Here is a 10,268-nt window from a genome sequence, read left to right as displayed (position 1 = left end):
CAGCCCGCCCTGCACTTCAGGACCCTGTCCCTGCGCTGCCTGCTTTCCTTTCCACTGCCAACCTTGCTGGTCCAGCCTGGGGGTGGGGGATGGGGACATCTGCATCCTGTCACTCCCTGTTACCCTGAGCTTCAGCCCCTCACTTCACACTGAGAATAAGAATCTGAGTGTGAGGGGTTGGGGATTTAGCTCAGTGGTAGAGCGCTTGCCCAGCAAGCGCAAGGCCCTGGGTTCAGTCCCAGCTCTGAAAAAAAAAAAAAAAAAAAAAAGAATCTGAGTGTGAACTTGATTGTTCACATCCTTGACGCAAGTGTGGATGGCTTTTTAAATTACTTAGAGGTTTCTTGGGGGTTTTTTGGGTTGTTTTTTTGTTTGTTTGTTTTGTTTTCTTTTCTTTTAAATAAATGGCAGATGGAGAACCTTCCAGAATCTGTGTCACTAAGCTGTGTGTGTCTGGTGGGACAGGGTGGGGCTGTGGGAGCTGAGTGTGGACAGGGCTGTGCCCAGGTGGAGCTCAGTGTGCTGTCATCTTTGGGGGTCACTCCTTGGCTGTGTCAACTCTGTACTCTATTCTCTCCATCACTGTGAAGCACATGTCTGTGATCACAGGGTCACAGGACGGCCAGATCCTTGTCCTGTCCCCAGGATGATGAGAAGCCCAGGCTGCTGTCCTGATTGTGGCTTTGTCTTCTGTGTTTATTTCCTGTGTTTTTCTTTGTATGGAGGACTGGGCCTATTCTTTTCCTGTGGGTGCTTCCTGTCTTGCTCTCCCCATGGATGCCAAGTGTGACAGGAGTAGGAGGTGTTTTTCCACTCTTGTCCCACCAGACTCTACAAGGGCCTTGCTCTCGGGATACTATGAGCTACACAGATGAACTAAGCTCTCCTGAGCTCCTGCCTCCTTCCAGGGCCCTCCGTTCAGGTTCTCCCCATCTTTCCCATCTTTCCCCAGCTAACCCCGGATTGCAGGATCCACACAGAGGAGGGATCCACAGGCTCTCATCTCAGATCTGGCCCTGTTGGATCTGTGCTGTGCCCATGCCCCTGTCCTTCCCTGGCTGTGGGGATCCCAGTTCGGCCTCCAGAGAAGATTCAGGGTTGATGGGATGAGTCTACTTTAGATTTATGTTTATTTTAGAAACTGGTCCAGGAATTGGAGATAGCCCAGGGGTTGAGAGCACTTGGTGCTAATGCAGATGATGTCTCGATCCCAGCAGGCAGATGGTTGCTCACAGCCATCCATAACTCCTGCCCAAGAGCATCCAGTGCCCTGTGGAGATCAGGCTCATGCATGGTACAAATAAATACAGAAAAACAAAGTTCACAGACAAAATTAATAAATCTTCTTTTTATTTGGTTCTTTTTTTCGGAGCTGGGGATCGAACCCAGGGCCTTGCGCTTCCTAGGCAAGTGCTCTACCACTGAGCTAAATCCCCAACCCCAAAATTAATAAACCTTTTCAAAACTACATTGTGGGAATTTGTGAGATGGAAATTCCTTTGTTCTGGATTCTGACCCTTGAAGGATTCTCTTCTAGCTTTGTGATTTCCAGTCAAGAGTTCCAGGAGCCTTAACTGAGATGTGTGAATACCAACTTGATGATAATCTCTGTCATGATGCAGTCAACTTCATCTTGTGAAGGACAACTTCCCCACACCCAGCAGACAAACACTCATACACAATAAATGTTGTATTAATGGATAATAAATAGGTCATGAGTCAAAGACAGAAAGGCAGGGGGGAGGAAGGGAGGGCTCTGCTGAGGAGAAAGCTCAGGTGACGCTGACCTCAGTGTGAGGGGACAGGGAGCTGCATTCACAGCCTTTGGCTGGAGGTTGTATTAATCGGAGCCTCTGCAGAAGCTGGAGGTGACTGCGTGACTTTCTCCTCTGGACTGAACCAGACTAAGGTCTCAAGGAAGAAGAAACTGAACCCCAGCTTTGCCTTCACGTTTGACTGCAAGGTCAGCCTGCCTACCCTGCAGTTCTGCAGTGAACCCTGCCGGGCACGGGCAGCTGTGGTGGTGCCTTCTGGGGAGGAGCAGATACTCATGCCGCGTGGAACATGAGGGCTGCCTGAGCCCGTCAGCCTGACATGGGGTACGGAGAGAATAGGCACAGAGCCTATTGCCAAGGGAAGCAGAAGCCCTTTTAGAGACCCTGAGCAAAGCCAGGGTCCTCCATCTTTCTTTTCCCTTTCCAGAGCCTCTTCAGCTCACCACGTCCAAGACAGAAGTATGTGCTAGGGGCAGATGGGGACTTCAAGCAACCACCCTGTGTGTCCTCATGGTTTTCTGGGCCTGGTGCTAGTGTTTCTTGGACTTACCTGCTACAGAATCCAGGTAGGAAAGAGGACATCTGGGTGCCCTATGTTGAAAGGAAGGTTAAAAGTCAAGTTGTAAACTCTTGCAGTTGGGCCAGGGTGACTTTCTGAAATTCTTACAAGAGATTAAGTAGAAATTAGCGAGGCTCCCGAGTGCACCTTGCATCCTCACAGTTAACTTCATACAGGCTTTTCCCTCCCTACAGGCCAGAAGAAAGGACTGGATCCATCTGTTCCAGGAAAGGTAGCCTGGTCCCCGGCTGAGCTAAGGCAAGAAGCCCCAGAGACTCTGAAGGGATAATGGGAGCGTTGCCTATGCCTGGTCACTAGGCCTGTCACTAGCCGTAGCCCCCATAGTTTTGTGGCTATGTAACATCAGTTATGTATTGGCAAAACCCCAAGCCCCCCACATTAGAAGAAAAGAGCTGTGACCCCAAGTCACCGGGCTCTGCTGCTTCCTTCCTATCACCTGATCAGCCTGCTCTCTTATAGAGTCAGGGACCACCTGCCCAGAGAAGGCACCACCCACCATGGGCTGGGCCCTCCCCCACTAATCAGTAACTGAGAAAATGCCTTACAGCTGGATCTCATGGAGGCATTTCCTCAACTGAGGATCCCCTCTCTCTCTGATAACTAACCTGTTTGACGCAAAACCTTCCTTACATCTGATCCCTTGCCAACATGACACATCATTAAACCACAACTCTGCCTTTCTTGTTCATCCCCAAAAATCTCACATAAAGAACTTTAAAAGTCCCACAGTTCTTACAAATTAAAACACATAACATTTTCAAGTCCCTTTAAAATAGCCAATCTCTCTTAAAATGCCAAGTCTCTCAATCGTGGGCTCCTGTAAAACACTTTCTTACTCCAAGAGAGGAGAACCGGGCCACAGTCACAATCTGAACAAAGCAAAACCAAACTCCCAACCGTGTGAGCAACACCATGCCTGAGATCCACGCACGATCTCCTGGGCTCCTCCACAGGGCTTGGATCACCTCTCCAGCTTCTTCGCCCTTTGTAGCACACCCAGCTTTCTTCCTAGGCTCCACCCCGCTCCACTCCACCACGGCTGCTGTTCTTGGTCATCCCATGGTACTGGTGTCTCCAAAACTGCTAGGGTCCTTTGCTGCAAGTGGGCTGCACTTTTGCCAGTAGCCTCTCCTGGCCTCTCACTGTGCCAAGCCTCGGCTGCTCTCCGAGACGCCTTCATGCTTTCAAAACCAGTGCCTCCTGGTTTTTCACACATTACCAAGTCCAGCTGCAGCATGAGGTACAACGTGGCTGCCTCTGGAACACAGCTTCTCTGTGCTCTCAGGAAACACTTCCCTGAAGATTTCACCTCTGTGATGCTGGTCTCTCCTTAATCACTGATAATTTCTTAGCTCCAGCTAACAGCATCAATTGCCCCAGTAACACAAAGGTTTCACTTTAATGGTGCTGGTCTCTTGTTAATTGTGGCTAACTCTTCAGCCCCGGCTGACCAGAATCACAGGATCTTAATTCAAATAAGCAAATGCTCCTGAGAGTCCCTAATTTCCCTCCAAAGTTTCACAAGCCAGGCCTCTGTCACCTGCACTGCTCTCAACATTCTTGTCCTCCAAGCTCCCACAGCACATTCCCCTGAGGTCACAACACTCAGGCTTTTCTAGCTCAAAGTTCCAAAGTCCTCCTACAGTCTTTCCCTAAACATGGTCAGGTCTGTCACAGAAATGCCCCACCTCTGGCTCTAACTTGTCTTTGTTAGAGTTTCCCTTGCTGCAAAACACCATAACCAAAAAAGCAAGTTGGGGAGGAAAGGGTTTATTCGGCTTATACTTCTACACTGCTGTTCACCTCCAAAGGAAGTCAGGACAGGACTCAAACAGGGCAGGAACCTGAAGGCAGGAGCTGATGCACAGGCCATAGAAGGGTGCTGCTTACTGGCTTGCTCCTCCTGGCTCGCCCGGACAGCTTTCCTGAGGATGGCGGAAAATGGAGGATGCCCCAAAATGGAGGACGCCCTTTTCTTAGTGGGGTTTCCTCTTCTCAGCATGATCTGGGGAGCCCAACCCACACTCTATCTGAGGGATGGCACATAATCCCTGAGGAAATTACAGGTTCCACTCTCCTGGAATGCCTCTCTCTGTAAATGAGGTATCCCCAGAACTTTAAGCCTCAATCAATGAAACTTCACCCTAAGAAGAAGCCTCTGCCTCTTTCTGGGTTCATATGCACAGCCATGGTACACCCTGAACAAAGTGTGTGTGCACAAGCCCACTGCAAACAAAGGGGTGAGCATAAGAGCTTTCTTCTTCTAACTGTCTTCTAACAGGGCTGTTTCCTAAAAGAGCCCCACCCCACCACCACCCCACACCCCGATCCCCACACTGGGATCCTGATGACCCACCCATCGCAGACTTCCTAGTGTTCAAGGGAAGACTTGGCCTTGGAATTCAGTTCCACTCCATCCTTCCCACTTGGTGTGCAGCAGGGCCTCAACATCCAAAGTGAAGAAGCAGAAAAATGGAACCACACATTTCCTCACCCGAGCTCCTTTCTCTCTGGTGACTCTAGCCTACATCAAGTTGACACACAAAACCAGCCAGTGCACAGCCCCAGTTAAATGTTTTCCTTTATAAGGGTTGCCATGGTCGTGGTGTGTCTCCACAGCAATAAATCCCTGACTAAGGCAGTCCTTTCCTTAGGTGCTGTGCTCCTGCAGAATGTTGTTTGTTGAAACAACAGGCGTAAAACAGGGTCTCTCTGTGTAGCCCTGGCTGCCCTGGAGCTCACTACACAGACCTGGCTGAACTCACAGAGATCAGCCTGCCTCCGTCTCTGTAGTGCTGGGATTGAAGGCCTGCACAACCACACCGAGAGCTGTACATTTCAGTAAGAACTGGCTGAGGCAGGACTTTGACGGGAACTGACAGTGAGCCACCTTGTAAAAGCAACAGAGTAAAAGGAGGATAAAACATACCAGGAGCCCAAAATATGGATGTGCACCCTGTGACAGATGAAAAGGCAACCGATGCCTCAGAACTGAGGAGGCGGCCTGTTTCCTCAACAGCCCCTTTTTGAAGGCTCAAAAGGAAGAAAGAAGAGTGTGTGTCCGGTAGTGCAGGCTGGACCCAGACCATTTCCATGTTGACGCCTTAAATCTAATACTGGCCCATGACTGTTACTAATACTCAGGAATTCTAGGAGCAGGTAAGGTTTTTTGGCACAAAAGAACGCACACAGCCGGGTGGTGGAGATGCACACCTTTAGTCCCAGCACTTGGGAGGCAGAGGCCAGCCTGGTCTACGGATGAGCTCCAGGGCAGCCAGGGCTACACACAGAGAAGCCCTGTCTTGAAAAACAACAAACAAACAAAATATACAGGCGCACAAAATAACAGGGCACTTTAACAAACACACAGAAAACTTACAGCTTCTAACCACTGAGCCGGCCATCTCTCAGCCCTGTCACCACATCATGGGCCACAGAAGTACCTAACTCTAACCATACTTCTGTCTCTCACCAGCCCCAGAAATCAGAAGATCGGCCCTAGCTTGTCTGCCTCATCTGGTAACAACTGGCAACGCTGGGTCTTGTGCAAGAAACAGTACACGGTCTTACCTGCCGAGCCACACCCACCCCTTCCCGCTCTGTCTCCCTGCTCACTTGGGCTGGCAGGCATCGGGAACTCTGGCAGGAGTTCTGAGCGTGTCCTAGCAGCCATGAAAGTCAGCCTGGGACTGAGCTCCAGCAAGTCACCGAGTTAGTGGCTCTGGTGGTCCTCGGCTTGAGACCCTGTCCTCCACCAGGAAAGCTAATCGCTCAGTACGTTCTCTCCCAACTGAATCTCCTCTCTCTCAACTGCCTGCTTGCCTGCCTCTTCTGCCACAATACCACTTCCACGTCACTGGTTCGTCTCAACTGCCATTTATGTCCTCCCAACTCTTTACGTCCCCCCTGCAAGTCCCAGTTCCCATGTAAAGTAGTGCTGTGCTGGGTAATTGGATGTCAACTGGACACAGGCTGGAGCCGTCTGCAGGAGGGGGCCTCAGGTGAGAAAAGGCCTCCATAGGACCAGGCTGTAGGCGAGCCTGGAGGGCATTTCACTGATCACTGATTGATGGGGCCGTCCCTGGGCTGGTCCTGGGTTCTATCAGAAGGAGGACTGAGCAAGCTATGGTGAGCAAGCCAGCAAGCTGCACCCCTCCATGGCCTTGCATTGGCTCCTGCCTCTAGGTTCCTGTCCTGCCTGAGTTCCTGCCCTCGATGCTCTGGACAGTGAACTGTTACTTTTTAAGTGTGAGTGAAATGAACTCTTCCCACGCCAAGTCGCTTTGGTCACGATGCTTCATCACAGCAATAGTGGCCCTAACTAAGGCAAGCACACTCACAGTCAGCACAGCTCAGAATGTGGACACCCTCGGGGACCTTACTCTGCCTCTGAAACTTTTTCTTGAAGGCAGCTTTCCTTCGGTAATTGTATTGTTTTTGTGTGTTTTGATGCTTTGCCCGTGTCCATGTGTATATACCATACGCCTACAATGCTCCTGGCACCCAACATAGGATATTGGGGCCAGAGGCACAGTGAGGTGCCCCGTGGGTGCTGTGGGTCTAACCCAGGTCCTCTGGCAGAGCAGGCAGCGCTCCAGCCCCAAGATGAATTTTATCTTTCAGTGTTTGTGCTACAAGGAGGGGGTACATTGAGTAAGCACACAATGAGAAGGTTACAGAGAAGGGGAAGCAGGCTGTGTTAATATAGTAACCTGTGGCTTCATTTACAAAATGACTGGACTGTACGAGGGGACTTCCCTTCTAGTTTTTGGGGAAGGGAGAACTGTTTTATTTTCTTGTTTGCTTCTTGGTTTTCTGAAATACTGTCTCATACAGCCTGGGCTACTGTCAAACTCATTGTGCAGCCCAGACTAGCCTTCAGCTCTTGATCATCCTGCCTCAGCCTCTCAAGTGCTGGGGTTACAGGCCCCCACCACAATGACCAGCCCCATGAGGGATCCTTTAAGGATCTCTCCAGCCCAGTACATAAATTTCCCTAAGAGAGGCATATGCAGTTAGTATAATTATGTTGCCAGGCACCACTCAGGTATCTGCTTAGTTTCCAGTCTGTTACCGTGGTAAGCACCATGACCAAGGTAGCTTCTCAAAGGAAGTTTTAATTTGGGGCCCATGGTTCCAGAGGGTTGGGAGTCCATGGCATCAGGCAGGAAGGCAGGTAGGCAGGCAGGCTTCGTGCCTGAGCAGCAGCTGAGAATTTTCACCTGATCCACAAGCAGAGGGCAGAGCCAAGAGGGGAATGGAGTGGGTGGGCTCTTGAAACGGCCAAGCCTGTCCCCAGTGATACACCTCCTCCAAGGCCACATCCCCTAATCCTTCTCAATCAGTTCCACTGACTTCAGACCAAGTTTTCAAATACAGGAGCTTAGAGAGGCCATTCTCGTTCAAACCACCATGGGACACAAGGGACAGGCTCATCTGAGTGGAAAGGGAGATACAAGGGAGAACCCACATTGCAAGGGCTGAACACCCACTGAACAGCATCAGGGGACTCTGCTGCTCTCTTTGCATCTCTTAGTCACGGGCGGGTGGGTGGGGGAATGACTTAACTGGAATTTGTGGTGAGGATAAGGCGTATCACAGTGGCCCACACAGCCAGCTTATCAGAAACTGACACATCAGGAAACTGTGCAGAGCACAGTTGAGGGGAAGGGACTTAAAAAGGCTTCTGTGAAAACCCATACGCCCATTCCAAGGCCTTTACCCACTAACAGCCAAGACAGGAAGCCACCAAAGAGAGCTCTTAAAAGGGATGGGGGCCTGAAGAATGGCTCTCCACAGTTGGTGGCTCCTGGTGGGCTGTGGGAGAGGAAGGACTCAGGCCTAAGGAGCAGACTACGGAGAGTCTGACCACGCTCCATGGAGCATAGAGACCTTGTCATTTTTTTAGTTTTTATTTTCCTTATTTTTATTTTTACTTTTCTTTGGAGGGAGTCACAAGGGTGAGGGGCATGGAAGGACTGGGAAGTGAGTCTGATAGGGGTATATGATGTGAAATTCCCAGAGAATCAGTAAAAATGTTTAAGAAAGAAACAAACAAATAAAACAAAACAAAGAAACTATGCCAAGACCTTTAAAAAGGCAGGATATCAAACCACTCTGACCAAGACCAGCGGTGTGGAATTCCCCATCTTAGGGGCAGCATAGGAGGAAATGGCACAGTGAACTTGGGAGAGGGATGAGGGGAGTCAAGGGCTTACTTGTATATGGTATGTACGCAGGGTGGCATATGGTATGCACACAGGCCAGAGGATAAAAGGGAAACTAATAAAAATCTTTACTTACTATATGTGCGTGTATTGTGTGTGTGTGTGTGTGTGTATGCGTGTGCACGCGCATGCGCATGTTGGGGATCACAGGACAGCTTGTAGGAGTCAGTTCTCACGTGTGGTCTGGGGATCAAACTTAAGTCCTCTAGTTTGGCAACACGCCCTTTACCAGCTGAGCCTTCTCTGCAGCCTCAGTGAACATCTTTGAATTCTTATCTTTTTTTTTCTTCATTTTTATTATTGTGTTACTTCATGTGTATGGGTGTTTTGCCTGCATGAATGTCTGTGTACCATGTGGTGCCTGGAAAATACGGAAGGGGGCATCGGATGCCCGGGAGATGTTACAGACAGCCGTGAGCCACCATGTGAGCACTAGGATTGCAACCCAGATCCTCTGGAGGAGCAGCCGGCACTCACCACTGAGCCATCTCTCCTATCTTTGATAGTGTGCTACGGGGTCCAACTCATGTTCACAAGGTTGATGGCAACAAGTTTTGGTGAGACTTAAAAAAGAAAACCTGCATTCAGCCAGGCAAGGTGACACGCGACTTTAATCCCAGCACTCAGGAGACAGAAGCAGGCAGATCTCAGTGAGTTCACGGCTGGCCTGGTTTACAAGGCAAGTTCTAGTCTAACCAGGGCTGATCTGAGAGGGACCCTGTTTCAAAAAACCAAGTAAGAGGCTGGAGAGATGGCTCAGCAGGTAAGAGCGCTGATTATGCTTAGAGGACCTGGGTGGGTTCTCAGTGCCTGCATGGCAGCTTACAAGCCTCTGTAACTCCAGGACCGGACACACACATGGTTCACGGACAAACATACAAACTCAAAAAGAGAAGTAAATGTTTAACGAAGGTTTACTTAAATACTTAAGGGGAACAAAAGGTGTATTTATCTCTTAGAGGATTTCTAGCTGTTTTTTCCACAGGCACTGCACGCACATGGTACACACAGAGACAAGAAGGCAAAGGCTAAAGTTAGTCATTTAAAAAAGAAGCACGTGGGTGGCCAAGGTTGTGATTACTCAGTCTTAACAAAGGGGAGTGGCCGGCCACTGTAGCACTGTGGTGCACACCAGCCAGTTGGGAGGCTCACACGCTCAAACAAAAAGAACACCAGATGCTGCCATGTGCTGGTTGCCCAGGTTGAAATGAGAAGTTTCTGTTAACTGGGTACAGAGTTTCAGTTTTACAAGGTGAAGAAGTTGGGCAGACAGATGAGAGGGATGGTCACACAAAGATATGGATGTATTTACTGCCACTGAAGCGACACTAAGGTGGTTAATCTGAAAAGTTATGTTTATTATTTAAAGGACTAAAATGTCAAGCTAACTTCAATAACTGTTTTATTTTGTACAACTGACATATTCATATAGATGACATCTCTAAAGATGTCTTTATCAGTATTTAAAACTGTGTTACATTTCTTAGGAATTTGACACACAGTTGCACTTGTAAGACCAGATAACCAATTGTAGGATGGGTTATTTCCCAGAATGTGGTGGGTCCAAGAGCTTGAACTCACGATCAAGTTTGGTGACGCTTGCCTTTACCCACTGAGCCTTCTCATCAACCCAAGTTTCCCAGGAATTAAGTAATCTGTTTCCCTAATTCCCCTTAAGCAAACATA

At 49.3% G+C, this 10,268-nt stretch overlaps 1 protein-coding gene and 2 long non-coding RNA genes across 3 annotated transcripts in view; 1 reads left to right on the top strand and 2 right to left on the bottom strand.

The window, feature by feature from the left end:
- The window catches only part of LOC116887485 (H-2 class I histocompatibility antigen, D-37 alpha chain-like), a 36,531-nt gene that overhangs the window by 16,744 nt on the left and 9,519 nt on the right, over positions 1–10,268 (top strand). The gene's annotated exons all lie outside the window — the stretch shown is intronic.
- The window catches only part of LOC116887498, a 37,348-nt gene that overhangs the window by 21,685 nt on the left and 5,395 nt on the right, over positions 1–10,268 (bottom strand). The window lies entirely within an intron of this gene.
- Positions 1,114–1,597, bottom strand: LOC116887496. The gene is made up of 2 exons (XR_004386222.1): positions 1,456–1,597; positions 1,114–1,342 (listed from the first exon to the last, which is right to left on the bottom strand). It is a non-coding gene; the product is annotated as an uncharacterized LOC116887496 (long non-coding RNA).

Source organism: Rattus rattus, chromosome 18, assembly GCF_011064425.1.
Source record: "Rattus rattus isolate New Zealand chromosome 18, Rrattus_CSIRO_v1, whole genome shotgun sequence".
Taxonomy (NCBI): domain Eukaryota; kingdom Metazoa; phylum Chordata; class Mammalia; order Rodentia; family Muridae; genus Rattus; species Rattus rattus.
Note: the sequence above shows the minus strand (reverse complement) of the source record. Positions and strands in the feature narration are given on the sequence as shown.